The sequence below is a fragment of the Thunnus albacares genome, chromosome 11 (genome assembly GCF_914725855.1).
Source record: "Thunnus albacares chromosome 11, fThuAlb1.1, whole genome shotgun sequence".
Taxonomy (NCBI): domain Eukaryota; kingdom Metazoa; phylum Chordata; class Actinopteri; order Scombriformes; family Scombridae; genus Thunnus; species Thunnus albacares.
In genome coordinates this window covers 4,295,038-4,312,051 of record NC_058116.1, presented here as the reverse complement: position 1 = coordinate 4,312,051, position 17,014 = coordinate 4,295,038, and the positions used below count along the sequence as shown (strand labels likewise).

General features: G+C 38.5%; 1 protein-coding gene across 1 annotated transcript in view; it reads right to left on the bottom strand.

Annotated features, from left to right (window-relative positions):
• The window catches only part of LOC122992041 (interleukin-1 receptor type 1-like), a 35,592-nt gene extending 20,043 nt beyond the window's left edge, over positions 1–15,549 (bottom strand). Inside the window, exon 1 of the mRNA XM_044365585.1 lies at positions 15,386–15,549. The gene's annotated coding sequence lies outside the window, so the exon portion shown is untranslated. The remainder of the gene's footprint in view (positions 1–15,385) is intronic.
• Positions 15,550–17,014: the final 1,465 nt, after the last annotated feature.

Genomic DNA, 17,014 nt, shown 5'->3' with positions numbered 1-17,014 from the left:
AAATACTTATCTATGACCAACCCATGGCAGCCAATGATATTATCACATGGATGGAAAGAACATTCTTCCAAAGAATTTATTTTGATTTGCAGCGGTATTGACGCGCGGATTAATCCATATGTCAACAGGAGGGATGTATGAACTAATAAACAAATTATATACAACCTATGGATTCCAAAATTATGCAAAAAAAATTTTGTGCATCATGTCTAGTGTGTGGAAAACAGAATGTTCAAGGTAGATTGAGGCCAATGTCAGGCAGGATGCCCAATGCACAATACCCATTTCACACAGTATGCATGGATTTCACTGAATTGAATAAAGGTGAAAATAAAAAATACTGCCTAATAATCATGGACTTTCAGCTCAAAGATGTCTAATCACCTTTTTGTTGGTGGAAACACTACAGTTTTCAGCGGCAGCCTAATTAATTTTCACAACCTGCATCTACAACCTGTTACTGAGATGAGCGGCATAACAAATTAAATATTCATAAAATGTATCTGTACTCTTGTATCTGACTTATTCCAAATACTGAAGGTCAGCTAAAAGTGATAAGCCTGACACCTACAATATATATATGAAATTTCGGGAAATATTTATAAAATGATGCATAAGACATTGAGATTGACAGAATGGCATTTGAATGTCTTGCTCATTATTAAAAGAGTACTCCACCAACTTAACATTACACTCAATTAAGCAGAGATATTATCTTTTTTATTCCATTTGTTCGTCCTTGTCAAAACCATACATTACCCACAATGCAACCCAACTGCTGACAGTTTGTTCAGTGATTTGGGTGTGATAGATGGAATAGAGTAGCTAATGTACCCTGGAGCAGAGAGGAGGTCTGATAAGCTTATGTCTTTCTAATGAAACAAATTTTTAGTCCTCAGCCTCAATTGAAGCAATTTATCAGGTCTCTTTGCAGTAGTAAGTAAGTAAGTAAGTAAGTAAAGTTTATTTATATAGCACCTTTCACAAACACCAGTCACAAAGTGCTTCACAGTCAAAGAAGTAAAATCAAATGCATTAAAATAAATGAAACAAAGACACCAGATAGAAATATACAAGAAATATACAAGGAGAGAGCAGATAAAATAGACAAATTAAGAGATAGAATAGCACAAACTATCCAAATGCCTGTCTGAATAGATGAGTTGTTAGCTGCAGTTTCCAAGGCCCTTAAGCTAGTTGGAAGACTGTTCCAAAGCTTAGGGGCTGCCGACTGGAAAGCATGATCACCCCGGGTCTTAAAATGTGTACAAGGCACACTTAGAAAGCCCTGGGTGGAGGACCTAAGAGCTTGGCTGGTGGTGTAGGGGTGGACAAGGTCCCTAATGTACTGTGGAGCTTGGCCATGTAGGGCTCTATACGTGAGCACCAAAATTTTAAAATGAATTCTAAAATTTACTGGAAGCCAGTGCAGTGAGGTTAAAATAGGTGTAATATGTGACCATCTGTTGGATCGTGTTAAAAGCCTAGCAGCAGCATTTTGGACAGTTTGTAAGCGGTGTATGGAAGAATTATTAAGACAGGTAAAAAGAGAGTTACAATAGTCCAATTGTGAATAAATAAAAAATTAACATCTTCATTTTTTATTTCTTGATACCACAGACTGGAGTTTGGCTATGTTTCTCAGGTGAAAGAAATATGATCGGGTTAGTGTCTTAACATGCGCTTTAAAACTCATTGATTGGTCAAAAATTACACCAAGATTACGCAAGGAAGGCTGAGAAGATGAGGATAAGGTACCAAGGTTCTGTCTGATCGGTGACTGAAGATTATCATGGCCAAATATCAGGACTTCAGTTTTATCTGCATTTAGCTGCAGAAAATTATTTGCCATCCAATTCCTGATTGCATCTAAACAGCTATTATGTTCAGTGAGTTTGTGGAGCTCATTAGGTTTAAATGAAAAGAACAACTGGATGTCATCAGCATAGAGATGGTAGGAGATGTTCTTGAAACTGCTGATGATTTGTCCCAGTGGCAGCATGTATATGGAGAATAAATGCCAAGAAATGTTGCCGACGACGTGCTGACGTGCTACGGTAAGCGTATTGTATCATTTCCGGTTGCCGACTGTGTATACTGATAGCGTTGTTGCTGCTCTCATCTCAGTTGATTTTCCTATATATATCACATTACTGTGGATTAATATCTGCTGTATATTTAAACTTTCGCTAGTTTTACACAAGCACTCTCAGCGCTTTTCTCTTAACGACTTTTCTCGCTAATCGCACAAGTTGTTAGTCACTTTAGCTCTGCAGCTAGCACTAGCAGCTAACTCAAACTAAGCAGTTAGCGATGGCTTCTCTCTCTCCCTCTCGTTCTCCTGCTCTCTCTTGCTCAGTGTGCCAAATGTTCAGTTATTCCTCTGCCTCCTTTAGTGATAGTGATAAGTGTAATAAGTGTAGTCTATTTGCAGCACTGGAGGCAAGGCTTAGTGAATTGGAAGCGCGGCTCCGCACCATGGAAAAACAATCAGCTGCTAATATAGTTAGCCAGCCCCTAGTATCCGGTGCGGGCCGACCTAGCGTAGCTCCCACTCCCCTGGTAGCTCCCGAGCAGCTGGGTGACTGTCCGAAGGAAGCATAGCCCTAAGCAGAAGCCCACGGTTCACCACCAACCAGTTCATGTTTCTAACAGGTTCTCCCCACTCAGCGACACACCCGCTGAGAAACAAACTCTGATTATTGGCAGCTCCATAGTCAGAAACGTGAAGTTAGCGACACCAGCAGCTATAGTTAAATGTATTCCTGGGGCCAGAGCGGGCGACATTGAGTCAAATTTAAAACTGCTGGCTAAGAATAAGCGTAAATATGGTACGATTGTCATCCATGTCGGCGGCAACGACTCCCGATTACGCCAATCAGAAGTCACCAAAATTAATGTTGAGTCGGTGTGTACATTTGCAAAAACAATGTCGGACTCCGTAATTTTCTCTGGACCGCTGCCTAATCTGACCAGTGATGACATGTATAGCCGCATGTCACAATTCAACCGCTGGTTGTCAAGGTGGTGTCCAGCAAACGACGTGGGCTTCATAGATAATTGGCAGACTTTCTGGGGAAGACCTGGTCTGATTAGGAGAGACGGCATACATCCCACTTTGGATGGAGCTGCTCTCATATCCAGAAATATGGCCAAGTTTATTAGTAAACCAAAACCATGACAACCCAGAGTTGAGACCAGGAGGCGGAGCTGCAGTCCTACACGCTTCTCTGCGCTTCCATTAGAGCAGTTACCCACCCAAAACCACATAGAGACTGTGTCTGTCCCCCGACCACATAAATCAATTAAATCCAAAGTAAATAAAAGAAGAGTCATTCATGAAAATCTAGTAAAAATTAAAACCACTACTGCAAAAGTACAACAAAATAAGATAATTAAATGTGGACATTAGATCTCTTTCATCTAAAGCAATTTTAGTAAACGATTTAATTTCAGATCATCATATTGATTTATTTTGTCTCACTGAAACCTGGCTGTGTCATGAAGAATATGTCAGCCTTAATGAATCCACTCCCCCCAGTCATATTAATACTCATATTCCTCGAGACACTGGCCGAGGAGGAGGAGTTGCAGCCATTTTCAACTCAAGCCTAATCATTAACCCTAGACCTAAATTTAATTATAACTCATTCGAAAGCCTTGTTCTTAGTCTCTCTCAGCCAACCTGGAAAACTTTACAGCCAGTTCTATTTGTTATAGTGTATCGTCCTCCTGGCCCGTACTCTGAATTCCTATCTGAATTCTCAGAGTTTTTGTCGTATTTAGTCCTTAGTACAGATAAAGTAATTATAGTAGGTGATTTTAATATTCATGTGGACGTCGATAATGACAGTCTCAGCACTGCATTTCTCTTATTATTAGACTCAATTGGCTTCTCTCAGTGTGTAAATAATCCCACTCACCATCTTAACCACACCCTAGACCTTGTTCTGACTTATGGGATTGAAATTGAACATTTAATAATTTTTCCACAAAATCCTATTTTATCAGATCATTTTTTAATAACTTTTGAATTCCTATTACTGGATTACACACCATTAGATAAAAATGTCCTCACTAGATGTCTCTCTGATAGTGTTGTAGATAAATTTAAGGAAGCAATTCCGTCAATACTGAATTCACTGCCATGTCTCAATACTACAGAGGACTCTTATGTTAACTTTAGTCCCTCCCAAATTGATAATCTTATTGATAGTGCTGCAGGCTCACTAAGACAAACACTCGACTCCATCGCCCCCTTAAAAAAGAAGATAATAAAACGTAAGAGGTTAGCTCCATGGTATAACTCCCAAACCCGCAAATTAAAGCAAACATCGCGAAAATTGGAAAGGATTTGGCGTTCCACCAAAGTAGAAGATTTTCGCTTAGTCTGGCAAGATAGTCTTAAATCATATAGGAAGGCCCTCTGTAATGCCAGAGCCGCCTATTACTCAGCATTAATAGAAGAGAATAAAAACTGCCCTAGGTTCCTTTTCAGCACTTTGGCCAGGCTGACAAAGAGTCATAACTCTACTGATCCATGTATTCCTATAGCTCTCAGTAGTAACGACTTTATGAGCTTCTTTAATGATAAAATTCTAACTATTAGAGACAAAATTAACCATCTCCTGCCCTCAACAGGCACCGTTCTCTCCCCAAACACAGGAACCTTGGTAACGGCAGTAAATCCTGACATAAATCCTGACATATATTTGGACTGTTTTTCTCCAGTAGACTTGTCTGAACTAACTTCAATGATTTGTTCAGCTAAACCATCAACCTGTCTCTTAGATCCCATCCCAACTAGGCTGCTTAAGGAAGCCTTACCCTTAGTGAGCACTTCTTTACTAGATATGATCAATCTGTCTTTAGTAACAGGCTATGTACCACAGTCCTTTAAAGTAGCTGTAATTAAACCTCTTCTTAAGAAGCCTACTCTTGATTCAGGTGTTTTAGCCAATTATAGACCTATATCTAACCTTCCATTTCTATCCAAGATCCTTGAGAAAGCAGTCTCTAATCAGTTATGTGACTTTCTACATAACAATAGTTTATTTGAGGATTTTCAGTCAGGATTTAGAGCGCATCATAGCACAGAAACAGCACTGGTGAAAGTCACAAATGACCTCCTAACTGCATCAGACAAAGGATTTGTCTCTATACTTGTCCTGTTAGATCTTAGTGCTGCATTTGACACAATTGACCATCAAATCCTTTTGCAGAGACTGGAACATTTAATTGGCATTAAAGGAACTGCATTAAGCTGGTTTAAGTCCAATTTATCAGACCGATTTCAGTTTGTACATGTGAATGATGAATCCTCCGTGAAGGCAAAAGTTAGACACGGAGTTCCACAAGGTTCTGTACTTGGACCTATACTATTCACCTTATATATGCTTCCTTTAAGTAATATTATTAGGAAACACTCCATAAATTTTCATTGTTACGCAGATGATACCCAATTATATTTATCAGTGAAGCCAGATGAACCCAATCAGTTAAACAAACTCCAAACATGCCTTAACGACATAAAGACCTGGATGACCTGCAATTTTCTACTACTAAATTCAGATAAAACTGAAGTTATTGTGCTTGGCCCTAAACACCTTAGAAACACATTATCTAATGATAAAGCTGCTCTGGATGGCATTACCCTGGCCTCCAGCACCACCGTAAGGAATCTGGGAGTTATCTTTGATCAGGATATGTCCTTTAACTCCCACATAAATCAAATTTCAAGGACTGCCTTTTTTCACTTACGTAATATCACAAAAATCAGGCACATCCTGTCCCTAAAAGATGCAGAAAAACTAGTTCACGCATTTGTTACTTCTAGGCTGGATTATTGTAATTCCTTATTATCAGGCTGCCCTAACAAGTCTCTAAAGACTCTCCAGCTGGTCCAGAATGCAGCTGCACGTGTACTGACTAAAACTAGAAAAAGAGACCACATTTCTCCCATTTTAGCTTCACTACATTGGCTTCCTGTAAAATCTAGAATAGAATTTAAAATCCTTCTCCTAACTTACAAAGCCCTTAATGGTCAGGCACCATCATATCTTGAAGAGCTCATAATACCGTATTATCCCACTAGAACACTGCGCTCCCAGTATGCAGGCTTACTGGTGGTCCCTACAGTCTTTAAAAGTAGAATGGGAGGCAGAGCCTTCAGCTATCAGGCTCCGGATTCAGTCCGGGGTGCAGACACCCTCTCTATGTTTAAGAGTAGGCTTAAAACTTTCCTTTTTGATAAAGCTTATAGTTAGGGCCGACCAGGCTCGCCTTGGATCAGCCCTTAGTTATGCTGCTATAGGCCTAGACTGCTGGGGGACTTCCCATGATGCACTGAGCTCCTCTCTCCTCCTCCTCCTCTCCATCTGTATGCATTCATGTAACATCAATGCATGTCACTAACTTTGCTTCTTCCCCGGAGTTTTTTTGTGCTTTCTCATCTCACAGAAAAACCTGAGTCCCGGGCCGAACCTTCGCGGTCCTTCACAGTCCTGATGGCATCCTTCCCTGGCTGTTGCTGCTTGTGCTTGTTGTTGTTGTTGTTGTGATTGTTTTTCTTCTGTCCCCCCTCCCCCTTTCCCTCTCTCTTTCTCTCTCTCAACCCAACCGGTCAAAGCAGATGGCCGCCCACCAAGAGCCGGGGTCTGCTTGAGGTTTCTACCCGTTAAAGGGGAGTTTTTCCTTACCGCTGTCGCCAAGTGCTTGCTCATGGGGGAATTGTTGGGTCTCTGTAAATTAAAGAGTACGGTCTTGACCTGCTCTATGTGAAAAGTGCCTTGAGATGACTTCTGTTGTGATATGGCGCTATATAAATAAAGATTGATTGATTGATTGATTGAATGGGTCCCAAGACCGATCCCTGGGGGACACCACATGACAAAGCTGCAGTGTTTGACACAAATTCACCTACAGAGACTGACAAGGATCTATCTGTGAGATATGAGAAGAACCACTCCAATGCAGTCCCAGAAATGCCCTCCAGGTGATTTAGCCTATGGATTAGAATGTGGTGGTTCACAGTATCGAACACTGTGCTAAGGTCCAATAAAACTAAAACAGAACAATCTCCAGCATCTGCAGCCATTAAAATGTCATTTGAGACCTTAAGGAGAGCTGCTTCAGTGGAGTACAGTTTACGGAAACCAGATTGAAAACTATCAAACACCCTGTGCAATTCCAGTGTTTGAACCAGTTGCTTCTCCACAAAATTTTGGAAAAGAAAGGGAGTTTTGAAATGGGCCTGTAGTTCTCTGGCAGGGAGGGGTCCAGGTTTGATTTCTTTAACAGAGGCTGAACAATAGCCTGCTTAAAATAGCCGGGGACACATCCTGATAGAAGAGAGTGGTTTATAATATTGGCTACGCAGGGGCCGGTACAGTTAAAAACCTTTAAAAACATAGTGGTTGGTAGGACATCTAGTGGGATCCAGGAGGGTTTCATTTGTCCTAACAAGGCTGCAATATCATCCATGGACACCGGACAAAAGGAGTCCAAGATGGATGGAGTTGAGGAGCCACTAGTAAACGGACTGGACATAGGTGAGATATTTGCCCTAATATTGGCTTGTCTATGAAATATTTATTGCAGTCACTGTTTATGTTTATTCAGTCTATGTACTACCAGCTTTGTGGCTTTCCACAGGCGCTCAGACTTTTGGCATTTGCGCCTGAATGTCCGGATGGTGTCATTGATCCATGGGGATGGGTTTTTGGAGATCTTTCTGAGTTTCCAAGGAGCCAGTTTATCCAATACTGAGGAGCAATGAGTGTTAAATGATTTGACTAACGTATCAACATCTCCATCCTTTAAGGCAATGTTGCTGTCAAACACTGTGCAGAAGTTGACAGCCACAGCCTCATTTGTGATACGGATCCATCTCATATGGCAAGAGGGCTCAGAGTCCAATGTGGAGAAAATGTCAAATAAAATACATTTAGGGTCACTGACATAGAAGTCCTTAGAGCCAAGAGGAAGCTTTCACGGGAAAACAGTAGCAACAAAATGCGTTGAACTGCTGTGGGAAGAGGAAAGTGAAATTATTTTAACCACAAATCTGCAGCATCTCGCTACAGGAAGACCCACAGATGGAAACAAAACTGTGCATTGGTGGTTGAGTAGGCTGCAGTAAATGTGATGTTTTGCATGTGCTGTGGTTTGACTCTCACTGCCAGCTTTTGTTGTTCACAACTTTCCAATCAGCGATTTCTTTGCAGTCAATCAAAGGACAAACGATCCCTAAAGCTTCCTGTCTTGTAAGACATGCAACAATTTTTTCCCACAACACAGCATCTAGTGTGCATGAATATGTTTTTATCAAGAACAAATTATGCATTTTCATTGTATATGTTAAATTCTGAGCCCAAGTTCCCTGATACTTAAGAAATCTTTAGTACATAAGGAAAGTGGGAGAAACCTTGTGAGATGCACCCAACAGGAAGCTGAGGGTGCAGTAGCCATAGATACAATACTGAGCTGCATCTAACAATTGTTTCACTGTTGATCATTCTGTCGATTATTTTTTGATCAATCATTTAGTCGCTTAGTCTATGAAATGTTATGTCAGTGATGTCTGCAAATTACTTGTTCTCGTTGACCAACATGCCAAAACCCAGAGATTTCAAGTCAGATTGAATAAAACAGAGAAAACCATCAACCTCAGTCATTACAGAGGGTGGGACCAGCAAATATCCAGCAATTTTATTGATAAACAAAACAATTAATTGATTGATCAAAATATTTGCAGATTATTTTTCTGTTGATTGACTAATCAATTCAGCATTAATGCAATATAACAAGAACAAAAAGAAAGCATTTGAAACAGTTGTGAATATTTTTTTTATCTGTAGGGGTGTATGACAAAGCGGCATTAAAGTGAATCTGAACTTATTAAAAAATGTGTTCAAAAAGTTGTGTGTTGTAGCTTTAAAAGCTGTTGAATAAGTGCTCTTTTGATCAAAAAATGTTTTTTCAAGATACAGTAAGATCGATAAAAGAACACCAGTCTTTTAGTGCAGTGTCTGGATGTTGTTAAGAAGGATCCAGAGTTTGAGGAGCAGTTTAACAGCATAGTTCAACTCTGCTTCCAGATTCTCTACTTTAAGGATTTGCTGCTTTTTTGGTCTCTTTTGGTCTAAATTGAATATCTTTTTTTAGAGATTTTTTGAGAGAGTTTTGGAGATTTAAAGGTGTCACATTGGGCTTCAGGAAATTGTGACTGTGTGATTTTCTGACATTTTATAGACTGAATGATTAATTGATTAATCGCAAAAATAATCAGCAGATAAATTGATCATGAAAATAATAGTTGGCTGTCACAATGAGGTCATGACAAAGAAGAATAGCAGCCTCTATCAACTTCTAAGCTGCACCGAAACTACACAGAAACTGAAGGCCAAGCCAATCATCAACTATTAATGCAAAGTGGTACAAATTGTATTACCAGGAAGTAGCTCTCAAATGGATAGAAATAGTAAAGAGTAAGGGTTAGGGGTGGGGTTTAATAGCAGTATCAAATTCACTCAACAGATCTGAATCCCTTATCAAATCTATTTAGATGTCAACATTTTAAGTATCTAATGTTATACAAAAAACCCTAAAACTATTATTTAATCCAACCAAGATCCTCTTTTAATGGGCGAGATGGCAAAAACACTACAACTCTGAGTTGTATTGTGTACTGCTTATAATGACAAACTACCAGTAAGTCACCTCTGACAATGTTAAAGCTAATGATGACTAACAAACCGTATATTATATGTTGATAACTTTGCAATTCAGCTACTGCACTAATATTGCACAGATTGACAGGACATATTTCCTGCCCAGAATACTGGAGGTCCCGATTCAGATGTATTGAGTTTCTAAGATTCAAAAATGTACATGTATATGATATGATCAACAATAAACAATGAGGTTCCAACTACTGAAACTCACATGACAGTTATTTCACTCATCACTCTGCTGTATGGCAAAAAGACAGTCCACTTGCTATCACAGAGAGGTGTATGGGAAAGTACAGTACAGACACCAGCGTACATGAACCAAACAACAGCAAGCTTGTTTTTCTCATTTGGCTAGGTCATAACAGAACCCAACCCTACAAGTGGTAAACAAGGACAAATTCCATGATACCTGTGTTTACAGTGGTAATGTTTAATTTTAGAATATGTCTGTAACACCCTGTGATTGCCAAAATATCCAGTGGACTAGAAGCAGGTTGTATTTTTCTGAGTGTCTCTGTTGAGTACAACTGAGAAATCCCTCAAATGTGTAACACAGACCAGGTTTTACTCAGCAAAGGTACATACAGTACATAGAAGTCATTGCCAATGTGTTTATCCTGTGCAGGGAAGGGCAGGGGGAGCATGGACAGGAGGGAGCAAGGCTGCTGAGATTTTTTTAAAGCAATAACTGCTTACAGATTTTAGATAGATTAGATAATCTTCAGTATGATCTTTTCTGCAAGAATTCATTTGACAAAGTGACATGTTGTAAACCAAGATCCAAGGCAGTGTTGTAGAAAACGCTCACATGGCAGATGCTGGCTTACAAATCTGCTCAGTCACTTGAACTTTGTCCATCTGTTTGTGGGACAGCGGTTGCAAAACAGAGTAATATAGAGTGAGCAAAGGTCCAAGTTTGTGACAACATGAAAATGTACAGAACAGATAATGATCTATCTGATCATGATCTAATAAACAACATGGAGTCTTTTTATTTGATCATTTGTTTTGTCTCAATATGATCAATATGTCAAAATTGTTTCAGTACAAGTTCTAAGAGCCCAAGATGACATCCTCAGATTGTCCAAAAAGATCCCAAAGCTAATTAAATTGTGATGATTTTATAGCTGTAATTAACGGTAATTTCATCATGGCTTAATCTGCTGTTTATTTTCTTTATTAATCATTAAAAGGTTTTTACTATAAAATGACAAAAAATTGTAAAAAAATGCACATCACAATTTCCCAGAGCCCAAGGCCAACAGTCCAAAACCCAAAGATATTTTCTTTTCTATCATGCATCACAAAGAAAATCAGCAAATCCTCACATTTCAGAAGCTGAAATTAGAGCATGTTTATAATTTTTGGTTGAAAAGTGACACTGAATCGATTATCAAAAAGGTTTCAGATTAATTTTCTTTGGACCAAGTAATGAATTTATTGCTTCAGCTCTAAATTGTATGAAAAAGTGAAAAGCAGCAAATCTTCACATTGGAGGGGCTGGAATAAGCAAATACAAAAGTACATATTATGTACTACTTGATAAATTATTAATGACCAATGACTGATTATCAGAATTGTCTATTCATTTCCTCCAGTCAGGTGAATTAGATTTACAGATCTGTTCGTCCTTTAAACATTTCTAGGCATTATTTTAACCTATTTAAATGTGTACAGTGCTTCTCATTCAGTCTCCTCCTTTGGATCCATTAGACTCTATCTCTCCTGAATTTGATTTGAACTCAACTAACTTGAGGCTCTTTCTCTCAAAAGCACTGTAACACTGATATGATCACATCAGTGTTACATTCTCATGATCATAGAGGGACAGAAAAGTGTTGAGCAAAGCAAAAAAATCAGTTTTTTGGCAGGAGAAGAGGATGTGATCCTAAATGACGATGGAGAATTGAAACTCAGATCCTCAATACAACCTGCAACACGAGCAAAAACTTGTTCACATGACAGACAAGCCTTTGTATGAGAGCTCACCGGTCACACTGTAGTAACGCTTCATAATGTATTACATAGCACATAGCTTATCACATGCAAACAATGACTTACTACTATGTACTACTAATACTAACTACTTAAGTATATATTGATCTATGTGTGCATATTTTGCATCATAGAGTTGTTATGTTAATACCCCTTGACTCTGTTAAACATTAGATTAGGATTATTTTCTTTGCTGAGAGGAAACATGCTGGCCCTAAGAGAAACACATTACATCTGATTCTGATGTCCCGCCTCTAAACCAGTTTATTTTTAACCATGTCTGAGAAAATATCTTTGAAATTAAAGACACAGTATTAGCAGGCACCGGAAATCTGCAATACAGTAGTAAACACCACTCTGCAGGACTGGTTTAGGGACAAAACAACATGAGAATATTCTAATATAAAAGACGAATTTCAGCCCTTAAGGGAGGAAAGGAGGAAACCCCAGACAGTATGATGGAAATATCCTTCCATGGGTGCTGCAAAGTGTAATTGTTAATAAAGATAGATGGAGATGCTGTAGACATTTAGCCTGTGGGAGGTTAATTTAACTAGATGATTCATTTTGCACTATAAAGGGGAAACAATGGGAGTTAGAATATGACTTACATGACTGAATTTGAAGTTTCACAGAGAGTGAAGTGATCCCTTGTTCCTCAACAGGGACATTTTTGTCTTCTTACTTTGCGATTTTTCAATCATTCTGGCTGTGCTAATGTATATGGCATAAATTTTGACAAGGGTGTGCTTTTTTTTTTGAATTTTGGAAGTTCAGCCTCATCTCCTATAGTAAGTCTATGATGAGCTGTATAGCCAAAAAAAAGACACTCAGATCTTTATGGACAAAAATGTCCCCATTTAAACCCATTTAAACCCATTAAAAACGTCATTTTTGATCCCACAACCAGTGCAGCATAAAATCATGCATTCTATTATATCAGGCTTTAAATCTAGAGCAGTGGCTTCAAAATTGTAGTTTTTACTATTTTCCACCAGATTGAACCATTTACTCATGTTTGCCCGATGAGGTAAATACATGCAATTTTCCTGTTTCCACTAGGGCAAATTGGGTGTCCCGGGATGAATGCATTTTTAATAATATTTCACCACTTTTTTACAACAATGACTGAAATTTACATTAACTAAGCTTTATGGTAAGTTTTTGAACATTTCAAAACAGAATAAATAAGCAATGAATATGAAAATCACTATATTAAAAACAGTTTAAAATGCAACCTGAAAAAACCTGAAATGAAAACTCATGGTTGCAGGTTGTCATAGTAACACAACACGTTTTCCAACTCGGGAGTTTTGCAGGATCTAAGCGGTCAAAAAAACTGAGTGTCAGAGCAGCGATGAAAAGATTTGACAAAAAACAGCTCAAACAAATGCTGCAACATCTCAGTTCTCAACAAACACTGTGTGTTCAGACTACTGGCAACAAAGTAACAGGCTACAAGTCATTTTCAATGGAAGCCGGTATCATGAAGCTACAAACTGACGCCCAACACTTTACGCTACCTGACAGGCGTGACAGGCTTGATGGGCCTGACGGGCGTGACCGTCGTGACAGTTCAAAGTTGAACTAGCCTCAACATTTTTCAGTGGTCCAGTGACACAGTGAAGCATCAACCAATCATATGTTTTTGTTTCACCATTTCCACTCTTCTTTTCTCTCCCAACAGTACCTGTTCCGTTCTGTCTAAAAAAAAATGGAAGGAAAAACTGATTCTTTCCGTAAGCAAGTTTCCTGTGCTATTTAATCCTACCCATTTCGTGACGCTAACAGAAAAAAATGCAGCTTGGCAGAGTGTGGCAGCTATTGTGGGAGTACCAAGTATGGAACATACATTCTTAAACGCACAATGGCTAGCTGTGGTAGTGTGTTATTTAATAATACTAAATTATCTTTACTTGCTATTAAAGATAATCGTGAATTAATATGATACACAAGCCCATGACAACATAACTATGTCAACAAGCACTGAAGCAACATTTCAACGGCGACTCTGCAACAGTGTAGCTGGCCATGAACGGCCGTTTTATAGCTTTGTCGCTTATAGTGTCATCAGCCTGAGGGACGACTGAATCTGAGCCAACAGCTGATGGCTTAACAGACAGATTTTTGGCTGCTTGTGAATGATCTATCCATCACTGTTTGTGAACATTCACTGTGGTCTTATACATTCCCAAATTCATATTTGTGTTATTTGCTTTCTCATTGCTGGTAAACATGAAAACAAGACAGGACACGTCCTGTCAGAGTCAGACCAACCAGTTCTTGTTCTCTTTCTCCACTTCAACAGCAGCTCACGTCGCATTAAAATGCCTCAAACCTTTTTGGGGGTTTTATTTGTTTGTTTTTCCTTGTACACTACATCTTAAGTATCATTATTGTTGCTAATCATCGACATATCCCTGACTGAAAAAAACTCCCCCTTGTATTTAGTATACAGTATATATAGTTTTATCTTTTTCTTAATAAAATAACAGTGGCATTATGTAAATAAACTGGCATTTAAAGGGTTAATGGATATTTGGTACTTATGATGAGGACTGATGTTGGTTAAAAGATTTATCTTGGTGAAAATGAAAAATAATATTAATTTATAATATTTTTATGTCAGTTTTTCAACATGGACATTTTTGTCTTTATCAGTACAACTTTTTTTTACCATGAGGCACTTCAATTTTCCACTGTAGCTCTGTTTTTTTATGTACAAATGAATTCAACTAAATTAGATCTGAAAAAGTGGGTGCAGCAGCATGCATGAACAACATATTGTATGTGTGGCATTTCCAACTCAAAAGTCTGTGAAACAGTAGTGAAAGTTGTGAAAGTGAAAAAAAAAACATTTTCCTGTTGGATAAATTATATGCATTCAACAAACTACAACACAGCAAGTGAAGTGGAAGAAGTAAACAGGAGATGCACAGTTAACAGTAAATAAAATCAAGTAATTCTAATGCTCGTGCCTAGCTAACCCAACCTCAGTTAAGAATTTAGTCAACAAAAAACCTCATAAGGATCAAAGCCTAACATGTACAGTGTGGCTAACCTCTTAGTTTCAAATTCTGTGCTATCTTGGTGAAAAATGTGGTCACCTATTTACTGGTGCATAACGTGCCTCACCGCCTGTCTTTCCATGTACCTGGCTCTGACATGCAGAATGTGAAAAAATGTATTCATAAATGCCCTACCACTATTGTAAAGAACACATCTACATAGCACTGACAGTCAAAACACATGCAGAAAGAAAAGCTGCACGGTTTCCCCAAATGTTTGATGTAGTTGATTTTTGTCTGATTCTTTTGTTTTTATTATTATTAATTGACGCCATGCCACTTATTTTAGGTACATTTCCATTGGTTTACTAGGAGAGAAGGAGCATCAATCTGTCTTTCTACACAGTACAAATCTTAAAAGATATCATCTTTATTGGATATAGTACATCCTCTAATATTACAACACACTTCTCTAATACAGTAAACGCAAACCAGAACGGTGTGGTCCTCAAAGCCTGAGTATCCCTCAGTTTCTAACAAGGAAGGTAGCTGATCTGAAAAGATACTTGTGTTTGCCGTCAGTCACTAACTGCTAAGGGTAGGGACTGTCCTCAGATAAGCAAAATTGAGCAGAATATCGTGACTCACCTCAGAGTGACACAGAGACACTGAACAGACGGAGGAAGGATGAGAGAGTTTACACCACACAGCAGAGCTAACAGAGGAAACCTCACCTCTGACCCATGCATGCAGAATGAAGTCTCTACAATGCAGCACAGCCAGTTACTCAACAGCTCTGTCCCACCTCCATGGGACGTAATCACAAAGACAGACAAAGAGAAGGAAGAGTGTGTTTGGATTGCACTTCTCAACTCTCTGTTCACCTTCTTTTGCATGTCAACCTACTGTTAAACCGTCAGAAAACATTTCCCAAACCCCAGCCAAAATAACTTAGTGTACTTTCACTAGGATAATTTAACACAAAGTTTAGACCAAACACTTGACAAAAAATGACCAGAGGTGTTGCTATAATTTCAGTTTCATACAAAATATTACCACATGTTTCTATAGATATAGAAATGTGTAATGATGTCATGAAAAATAAGCCTTTTCATAGAATATGACTGAAAATTTACAGTCCTATGCTGTTGGTAACTGCTGTGAGTATATTGTTCTGTCAGTTACTGCATGTGAAAGTGGGGCTTTCAGTTTTGAATGGGAAAGAATTAAAAATCCTTATTTTAAAAATTCTCATAATTTTAAGAAATAAAGAAACTAAACGAGTATAAAGGTGCATTATATATGCATGTATATGTTGTATACATCTACCAGTGACAGGTTTTGGTTCCCATCACTTAAATGTTTACCAAATGGCCACACCTGGGTTTCCCCACTTGATAGAGGAATCACCAAGAGACAAAGGCATTCATTCAATAAATGTCACTTTTTCAAACAGGATGTACTGCGGAAAGCGTAAACTACACAGCCACAAAATGGCAGTTAGAACACACATCTTGACTTGCTGGAATGAGCTCTGTTCTCTTTTCTGTTTTGCACAACAAAAAGGTATCAACCACAAGATGTTTTTCTTCTCCCCCCCCCCCGCCAAAACTTCTTTGCGGTCTACATATGACTTTGGGGCAGCAATGATAACAAAGGATATTTTCACTGTGTTTCATCATTAAGATACAGTGTACACCTTGTAATGTTTTGCTAAATTATGTCTGACTGTGTGGATAGTTGATGATTTACAGTAAGTGTTTTTGCATACTGACTAACATTATTCAATCCTTGTTTGAAACTTTGTGCCTTTGAGGAACTGTTATATAAAATGTCACTGAACATCAACATCAGATACTTCAAATACTTTTTTTCATAAAAGAGTGTAGCGACAAATGATTTTTCAATGCTCAGTAAATTGACAATGGCGGAGCCAATCCCTTTGGCCCCCACACACAGCACCATCTTTTCCTTTACATAGCATCCATCAGTACAACAGACTAACACTCACCACTCTGATATCCTTAGTTTCTATTGGTAACAGAAATTATGTTTGATTTACTAATTAATTCAAGTTAAAAAGTTGTGGGCCAAGTAATAAGTATTTTTTTTAAAAACCATGCCACTTGTGCCTAACTGATTTACATTTTATATTACAGGTACTATATGTAAGAATCAGAAATTCCTTTGCATTAATGACACATCCTGTTGCTCAAGTATATGCTTGCACTCCTTCAGTGTGAGCAGCTAAAACCACATGCTTTGCAGTAATGTTAT